At 46.2% G+C, this 9,170-nt stretch overlaps 1 protein-coding gene across 1 annotated transcript in view; it reads left to right on the top strand.

Moving 5' to 3' along the window:
• Positions 1 to 3,130: 3,130 nt before the first annotated feature.
• SETBP1 (SET binding protein 1) overlaps positions 3,131 to 9,170 on the top strand; it is a 252,731-nt gene continuing 246,691 nt past the window's right edge. Inside the window, exon 1 of the mRNA XM_075327549.1 lies at positions 3,131 to 3,820. The gene's annotated coding sequence lies outside the window, so the exon portion shown is untranslated. The remainder of the gene's footprint in view (positions 3,821 to 9,170) is intronic.

Genomic DNA, 9,170 nt, shown 5'->3' with positions numbered 1-9,170 from the left:
AAAGCACCAAAATGGACTGATCAAATGGATGCGCCAGTATCTGGTTGACTTTGGACTGCTATTTTTAGACTTGCAAGAGCCTAATAACCATGGGCCTTACCAGCCGGATAATACCAGCCCCCAGCTGTCTGCTTTACCTTGGCTGGTTATCACAAATAGAGGGACCGCACACTGGTTCTTGTTTTTTGTTTGTTTTTTTAATTATTTAAATAAAGAATTAAAAAAAACGGCTTGGAATCCCATCTATTTTTGATTACCAGGAAAGGTAAAGTTGAGGGCTGTAGCCCACAGTTGTCTGCTCTACCTGCTCTGGTTAAAGTAGGGAGCCCTTGTAATTGTTTTATATTATTTATTTTGTTCACAGCAGTGTACAGGCAAGTTTTGCATGCCGGAAAGCTTGTTGATTGGAACAAATTTTATTAGAATATGAATAGCACTCGAACTCTGAACTCGGACATACTTCTGTGAAAGTCCGTGTTCGAGTTTGAGCCCCCGATACGAACCCTAAACTTTACCATTTGGGTTCGCTCATCATTATTTATGACTACTAAGTTTAATAAATTTTAAAAAATAAATAAAAAATATTAGAAAAATAAATATATAAAAATAAATATAACTAATATAAAAAAAATAATATTTATAATATAGAATGTGTATGTATGTATGTATGTGTATATCTAATATATAAAGCTGTGTGTGTGTGTGTGTGTGTGTGTGTGTGTGTGTGTGTGTGTCCGGGATTGGCATCTGCACCGTCGCAGCTACAGCCACAAAATTTTGCACACTCACACTTCTGGACCTCGAGAGCGTCATAGGCTATGTTTCGAGGGGAAATTTTAACCCTGCTCTTTACAGTTATTCGCCACAAAACCTGCCTCCATTAAAGTGAATGGAGCTGGGAGCCACAGTGCAGCCACAACTTCAGAAGAATGCGCAGCCACGCCCTTATATGGAATGTTGGCGTGTCACAATGCAGCCAGGGAAAGAGACAGACACAGACAGGGAAAGAGGCGGACACAGACAGGGTAAGAAACAGACATAGACAGGGTAAGAGACAGACACAAAGAGACAGACAAAGAGACAGACTGACAGGGAAAGAGACAGAGAGGGAAAGAGAGACAGGTAAAGAGACAGACACAGACAGGTAAAGAGACAGACACAGACAAAGAGACAGACACAGACAAAGAGACAGACACAGGGAAAAAGACAGACAGGTAAAGAGACAGACACAGAGAAAGAGACAGAGGGAAAGAGGGAAAGAGACAGACAGGGAAAGAGACAGAGGGAAAGAGACAGACAGGGAAAGAGACATACAGGGAAAGAGACATACATACAGATAGGGAAAGAAATTGAGACAGACAGAGAAAGAGACAGACGGAGAAAGAGACAGAGACAGACAAAGAGAGAGATATATACAGAGGGGGAGACAGACAGAGAATGGGAGAGAAACAGAGAGACAGTTACTATCCCTGGCAGCGCCGGGTGCTATGTTGTGAGGCGAAATTTTAACCCAGCGCATTCCAATTTACCAATCAATTTTGCCCCTATCTACATAATGGGGAAAAGGTGAAACAAAAAGTGTTGGGCGCAAATTGACAGCTGCCAGATGTGAACAAGGGGGACTTAAAGAATTAGAGCGATGGCGCCAAAGAGTATATACCGTACAGTTGCTAAGGTGGGGCCCCGGCATGGGATACTCACCACACTCGGGAATATGAACACACACACAAAATGCGCCACACACTACCACGTACATGAACACATACACCACCCTCAGCACACATCTCACCACACATACACCAACCTCGCCACATAATCACCCTAAACACACACAAGTCTGGTATTATCCTTCAAAAATAAAAATCTGATTAATAAGCAGCCAAACTACAAGAACAACAAATGTACCACATAGGAAATACGGCAGCTGTCAGTCACATGACCTGTCTATATGTGTATGTGTGAGCTAATATATACTGTCAGGGGGGAGGGCTTTCTGTTGCCTGGAGATTTATCAGGCTGCCAATAGCAACCAATCACAGCTTAGCTTCTATTTTGCTACAGTTAATTAATCTGAGCTCTGATTGGTTAATATAGGCAACAATTTAATAATTACATTTCTATCTATTTGTTTTGTGGTTTTTGGGTGAGAGACAGACAGACAGGGAAAGAGACAGTCAGAGACAGACAAGGAAAGAGACAAAGAGATAGAGAGACAGAGAGATATATACAGAGGCGGAGACAGACATTATAATTACATTTATATCTATTTGTTTTGTAGTTTGTGTGCAGAATACATTTTTGTTAATACATTCTATTTTATTAACAACATTTATTAACCCGGGCGAAGCCGGGTAGTACAGCTAGTATATACATATATTGGGCAGCACGGTGCTCAGTGGTTAGCACTGCAGCATTGCAGAGCTGGGGTCCTGGGTTCAAATCCCACCAAGGACAACATCTACAAGGAGTTTGTATGTTCTCCCCGTGTTTGCGTGGGTTTCCTCCGGGTTCTCCGGTTTCCTCCCACACTCCAAAAACATACAGATAGGGATTTTAGAGTGTGAGCCCCAATGGGGACAGTGTCCCTGATGTATGTAAAGCGCTGCGGAATATGTTAGCGCTATATAAAAATAAAGATTATTTAATGTATATATATAGATGGATAGATATTTCCTATTAGTATCAATCTGAGGAAGCCAATGTGACCAATGACCCATGCTCGTACAGTGGACTTTTCTTTGAGAACCCTACGCTCCCACTCTTTCTATACTGATGCTAGAAGTCCTCAAGGCCTGAGGTCTGGTCCTGACGATCCTCTCCAGCCCACAGCTATGAAGCCTGGCAGCCTCTCGCCTGGAGCTGCTTCCCTCTCCCTGAATACACGAATGGCACCGAGAATGTGACGAGGAGTCGGTGGCCCCCTCCCTCCCACGCTGGCCATGTTGTGTCAGGTAGTGGCAGTGTTGAGTGCATTAACCCAGCCCTGCCGCTTCATTAGCATCTGCTGCTCGCTACTGCAGGACTACAGGGTGGTGGGGGGGAAGAGACAGACACACGGACCAAGCGAGGGAGAGACACCAGAGGAGGGGGAGAGACAGACAGAGCAGGAGGGGGAGAGACAGACAGAGCAGGCGGGAGAGAGACAGACAGAGCAGGCGGGAGAGAGACACACATCCACGGGAGAGGGACACAGGCGGGAGAGACTCGTACACAAGGGAGGGGGGATGGCCAGATCTCATTAGACAGGCGGAGCGGACATTTTGTGATACATTACAGTATCTGGATGAGCGGAGAGAGAGGTCGGGGAACCGCGCTGCACCGTGTCCTGCCGGGAGACGCGCCTGCTGGAGGATAGACCGGTGCGGAAACGCTGGAGCACGGGCAGAACGCGGCGCGCAACGCTGGGGCCAGGATCGAACGTTGGGGAAACGGTGTATCCAGGATCGAACGTTGGGGAAACGGTGTATCCAGGATCGAACGTTGGGGAAACGGTGTATCCAGGATCGAACGTTGGGGAAACATTGTATCCGCGTCCCCGTCTGCGCTCTAATCTGCGATCCTCAGCGAATCCCGCCGGGGAATCCACCCAGGGAGCAGCTGCCACTTGTCCGATCCCCTTCCCCCTCACCTAGAGCTCCCAACAGCCCCCGGAGGGGCCCCTGCTCCCGCCTGGTTCTCTTTCCTCTCCCTGGAGTGTATTTTTTTCCCTTCTGTGCAAGTCCAGGACTCGTGGAGCCGCCATTTTCCCCCCTGTGTGACACATGAACATGGCATTGCCGCAGAGCCCGGGATATGAGCGCTCTCCCAGCTTGGAGGACGGGTAAGAAGGGGTACAGGGGGACTGGGTAAGGAAGAGGGGGGCTGTTGGTATTTTAGGTTGGTCGGGAGTAAATCAATGGGTAGTGGCGGGCTGCTGGAGAAGCTGTCAAGAATCACTGTGACATGGAGTGACAGCTAGCCCAGCTCTTTTTGAGGTTCTGCAGCAGCTGAAGGGTATTCCTACACTGACCTCTGGTGGAGATGTGTATCAGCCTAATGCTGGCCCTGCTCCTGTTGTGGGTGGACTGCATTGATTCTGATGAAATTGAGCATGGGGATTGTCCAAGGTCATCTAGAGTTGACATTAGGTTGTCCCCATTGCTGGGGCTTTAGTCCTCCCTGCAGCCACTTTAGTCTTCCCTGCAGCCACAATGCGACCTTTTCTTGTCTGCTGCTCTAAGTTGCAGGTTAAGTGGAGCTAGAGAGCTTTCTGTGATGAGCTCCGAGGTCTCAGATCAGGAGCAGTGGTGTCAAAAGCTTCTTCTCTTATTAATGGTTCTAGAAAAGAGATGGTTCCAAGGATGGCGACAAGCAGTCATTTCCAGAAAGCCAAGAGTGTGTGGTATGTGTGTGTGTGTGGTGTGTGTGTGGTGTGTGTATGTGTGTGTGGTGTGTGTATGTGTGTGTGGTGTGTATATGTGTGTGTGGTGTGTATATGTGCTCAGTGTGTGTGTGTGGTGTGTATATGTGCTCAGTGTGTGTGTGTGGTGTGTATATGTGCTCAGTGTGTGTGTGTGTGGTGTGTATATGTGCTCAGTGTGTGTGTGTGTGGTGTGTATATGTGCTCAGTGTGTGTGGTGTGTATATGTGCTCAGTGTGTGTGTGGTGTGTATATGTGCTCAGTGTGTGTGTGTGTGTGTGTGTGGTGTGTATATGTGCTCAGTGTGTGTGTGTGTGGTGTGTATATGTGCTCAGTGTGTGTGTGGTGTGTATATGTGCTCAGTGTGTGTGGTGTGTATATGTGCTCAGTGTGTGTGTGTGTGTATATGTGCTCAGTGTGTGTGTGTATATGTGCTCAGTGTGTGTGTGTGTGTGTGGTGTGTATATGTGGTGTGTGTGGTGTGTATATGTGGTGTGTGTGTGTGTGTGTGGTGTGTATATGTGCTGTGTGTGTGGTGTGTATATGTGCTGTGTGTGTGTGTGTGTGGTGTGTATATGTGCTCAGTGTGTGTGTGTGTGTGGTGTGTGTATATGTGCTCAGTGTGTGTGTGTGTGTGTGTGTGGTGTGTGTATATGTGCTCAGTGTGTGTGTGTGTGTGTGTGTGTGTGTGGTGTGTGTATATGTGCTCAGTGTGTGTGTGTGTGTGTGTGTGTGTGTGTGTGTGTGTGGTGTGTGTATATGTGCTCAGTGTGTGTGTGTGTGTGGTGTGTGTATATGTGCTCAGTGTGTGTGTGTGTGTGTGTGTGGTGTGTGTGTGTGGTGTGTATATGTGCTCAGTGTGTGTGGTGTGTGTGTGTGGTGTGTATATGTGCTCAGTGTGTGTGTGGTGTGTTGGTGGTGGCTTGTCATACAGGAGCATGGAGGCAACCATAGCTTCCTTCTCACAACATAACCTTTACTCCTCCAGCAATGAGTGTTTCATTCTCCCCTGCCTTGTTCTGTATCTGCCAGCATATCCTCAGCAGAGCATGCCTGCAGCCATCACATCCCCTATCAGTCCTTGGCTATTAATTCTGCATTATCCTGAATGTCTAGTGAGGACTGGCTAATGAGTCTTTAAAATGTGACCCTCCTTAACTTTTAGGACTCCTAGCTCTTAATTTCAGTCTAATTCCTTAGATGATGCAGATGTTGTAGTTACTGTTTTATAAATATGCAGGTTTGTTTATTTGTTTATCATATATACAATGTTTGTTTACTGTTTTTAGAGGATTTGTAGCAGCTTATGATTCTGACGATAACTATCCACCTTGAACTCCTTAGAGATCTGATGCCCCCTGTTCTTGCTTGCCCACTGGATCTGGGTCTTATTTCCTATATAAAGCTTTTTTTTTTCTTGTGGTTTTGTTAACCAGGGGTCGCTTTTAAGTCCATGTATATCTATATGTATTACAGACAGCAGCTGTGACAAGGATTTCCTATTGGTTTCCGCTTGCAGTAAAGTATACTGATAATCTTGCTGTTGATGCGAGCTTCTCCCAAGGCAGATAGAGCTTATTATTTGTATCCTGTGGAGAAGCAATGGGTAGCTCAAGCCTTGACAGGAACGAGAGAGGGAAAGCGCTCTAAATCGCCCCCCTCCCTCTTCGCCTTTTGCCCTTGTGGTGGTAGAACATCCTTTTGAGGCAAAATACAACCCACACGTGTAGAGGGATCATGCTCTCATGTTTAAACCAGTCTAGGAAAAACAATTGACAGGATACCACTTGTGTCTTGGCTCTCAGGGGTGGCACCTCCTACTGTGTTTGGTTTTGACTGCTATGTGAGCCGACCCCCTAATGTACACATTGACATGTGTTCCATACTGTAAACCCTCCCTGTAACCCCCTACCATACCACTTTTTTTCTGGAAGGATTTAGCCTGAGACTTATTATTTCTGGGGTTGTTTGTGATTTGTAAATAGGAAATTGATCTTAGTTTGGTCTTTGACCTTAGTTTGGTCTTTGACCTGGTCTTTGACACTTCCCTGCATGATTGCCCGGGCAGACCGCACTCAGGACCGTCCTAGGGGGGCCCTAAGGGCTTCTGCTGCTACTCTTATGACCCCAAAATGACATTTTCATAGTTTGAAGCCATTTGGATTCTATATAAAATACTCGAATAGATGTTACGGATAGTATGAAAATCCACTGCATCCATTTAGAGCCAATGTTGTTTGTTTTGATGGAAACGCTGTAGTTCGTAAAATGAATCATTGGGAGGAGCGCTTATGGCCGTGCCAGACATGTGAAATTATTATAGATTTTGTGTCCAAAATGAATGTGTTTCATTACATTTGACAGCTGTAAAAATAACGGATCGGATCGTGAAATGGATTTGTTCGCCGTGACCCAGTTTGCTGCCTTTTCCATGAAACTGTATATTTTTTATTTTTTTTTTCATTTTGCATTCTGTTCCTTGTGAGGATGAAGACCTTTCCCAAATATATGTTTTTGTCTTTCGAGGAGGAGACGTTTCTTCACTAAGTACTGTAATGGCTGAAAAGAGGAAAATATGGCAGTGGTTAAAATGGAGCGTATTTTCACTAGCAACGCAATAGGTGGTGTGAAGGTTACAAATGTTTCGAGGGATTGGTACTTGAATGACCTTAAAACCACACAAGAAAACGAGAGAGCACTGGTACAGTTTTATGTTAGGGCCCAGAAGCTCTCTAGTAGTTTGGTAAATGGTACCAATGACAATAGCTCTGGATAGTATTGACATTTTCTTATTGTGGTAAGCCAGACCAAAAAGTGGTGTTTTGGAGGCATAAAGCTGTAGATATTGGAAATTGATATCCATGTCTGAGGTAGCGCATTCCAGGCAACTGATGCAGCACAAGTAAAGTTGGGATCTGTTGCTCTCATGTAGTGGATACTATGATTTTCATTTGATACAACCGGTCACATAACCTTCACCCTTTATTTACTACCCTTGTGACATAAGGTTAATTTATCATGTAAAGTTATTATTTTTTTTTTCTTTCTTAATAACTAGCCCATCCTCAATCACTTAGCCACTTCTGTGGTCCAAATCGATTGTTTTGATGATGGTTTCTCAAGAAGCCTTAATCCCCTTCCCTAAAGCATTATAACCAGTGATGAGTGAGCACTACCGTGCCCAGTACTGGTGACTAGTGATGAGCGAGCACTATCGTGCTTGGGTGATCCATACTCATAACAAGCAGCTGGATGCTCAGATGGGTGCGACTCTAGTACCTGAGTATAATGGCTTCCCTTTGACTTCCATTATACTTTGTAAACGAGTAAAACTCATCTTGAGTGTCCCAACTGCTCATTATGAGTACTAAGCACCTGAGCATGGTAGTGCCCTCTCATCACTAGATACGAGTACTGAGCACCCGAGCATGGTAGTGCCCGCTCATCACTAGTTACGAGTACTGAGCACCCGAGCATGGTAGTGCCCGCTCATCACTAGTTACTAGTACTGAGCACCCGAGCATGGTAGTGCCTGCTCATCACTAGTTACGAGTACTGAGCACCCGAGCATGGTAGTGCCTGCTCATCACTAGTTACGAGTACTGAGCACCTGAGCATGGTAGTGCCTGCTCATCACTAGTTACGAGTACTGAGCACCTGAGCATGGTAGTGCCCGCTCATCACTAGTTACGAGTACTGAGCACCTGAGCATGGTAGTGCCTGCTCATCACTAGTTACGAGTACTGAGCACCTGAGCATGGTAGTGCCTGCTCATCACTAGTTACGAGTACTGAGCACCTGAGCATGGTAGTGCCCGCTCATCACTAGTTACGAGTACTGAGCACCTGAGCATGGTAGTGCCTGCTCATCACTAGTTACGAGTACTGAGCACCTGAGCATGGTAGTGCCCGCTCATCACTAGTTACGAGTACTGAGCACCTGACCATGGTAGTGCTCGCTCATCACTAGTTACTAGTACTGAGCACCCGAGCATGGTAGTGTCCACTCATCACTAGTTACGAGTACTGAGCACTCGAGCATGGTAGTGCCCGCTCATCACTAGTTACGAGTACAGAGCACCTGAGCATGGTAGTGCCCTCTCATCACTAGGTATGAGTACTGAGCACCCGACCATGGTAGTGCCTGCTCATCACTAGATACGAGTACTGAGCACCCGAGCATGGTAGTGCCCGCTCATCACTAGGTATGAGTACTGAGCACCCGAGCATGGTAGTGCGTGCTCATCACTAGTTACGAGTACTGAGCACCTGAGCATGGTAGTGCCCGCTCATCACTAGGTATGAGTACTGAGCACCTGAGCATGGTAGTGCCCGCTCATCACTAGTTACGAGTACTGAGCATCCGAGCATGGTAGTGCCCGCTCATCACTAGTTACGAGTACTGAGCATCCGAGCATGGTAGTGCCCGCTCATCACTAGTTACGAGTACTGAGCATCCGAGCATGGTAGTGCTCGTTCATCATTAATCCCTTACACCATCTCAAATAGTCTTTTTTTTTATCTAAGTACTACACGCCCACCTCATATGTATTTGAATGGGATGCGGATGTGCAGCCTGCAGCTGCTATCACTTACCCTGACAGCTCCAGAACTGTGCATTTCCGGCTGCCTGCTGCCGCCGCTGGGTCCGAGAGCAGCTTATCGGTGGGGTGTCGGACCCTGGCCGATCAGATATTGATGACCTATCATAGGGATAGGTCATCAATGTAAAAGTAGTTGACAACCCCAACATAAAATTGGTTGTCTGTAGT

Source organism: Anomaloglossus baeobatrachus, chromosome 1 (assembly GCF_048569485.1).
Source record: "Anomaloglossus baeobatrachus isolate aAnoBae1 chromosome 1, aAnoBae1.hap1, whole genome shotgun sequence".
NCBI classification, from domain to species: domain Eukaryota; kingdom Metazoa; phylum Chordata; class Amphibia; order Anura; family Aromobatidae; genus Anomaloglossus; species Anomaloglossus baeobatrachus.
This window is presented reverse-complemented; position numbering and strand designations above follow the sequence as displayed.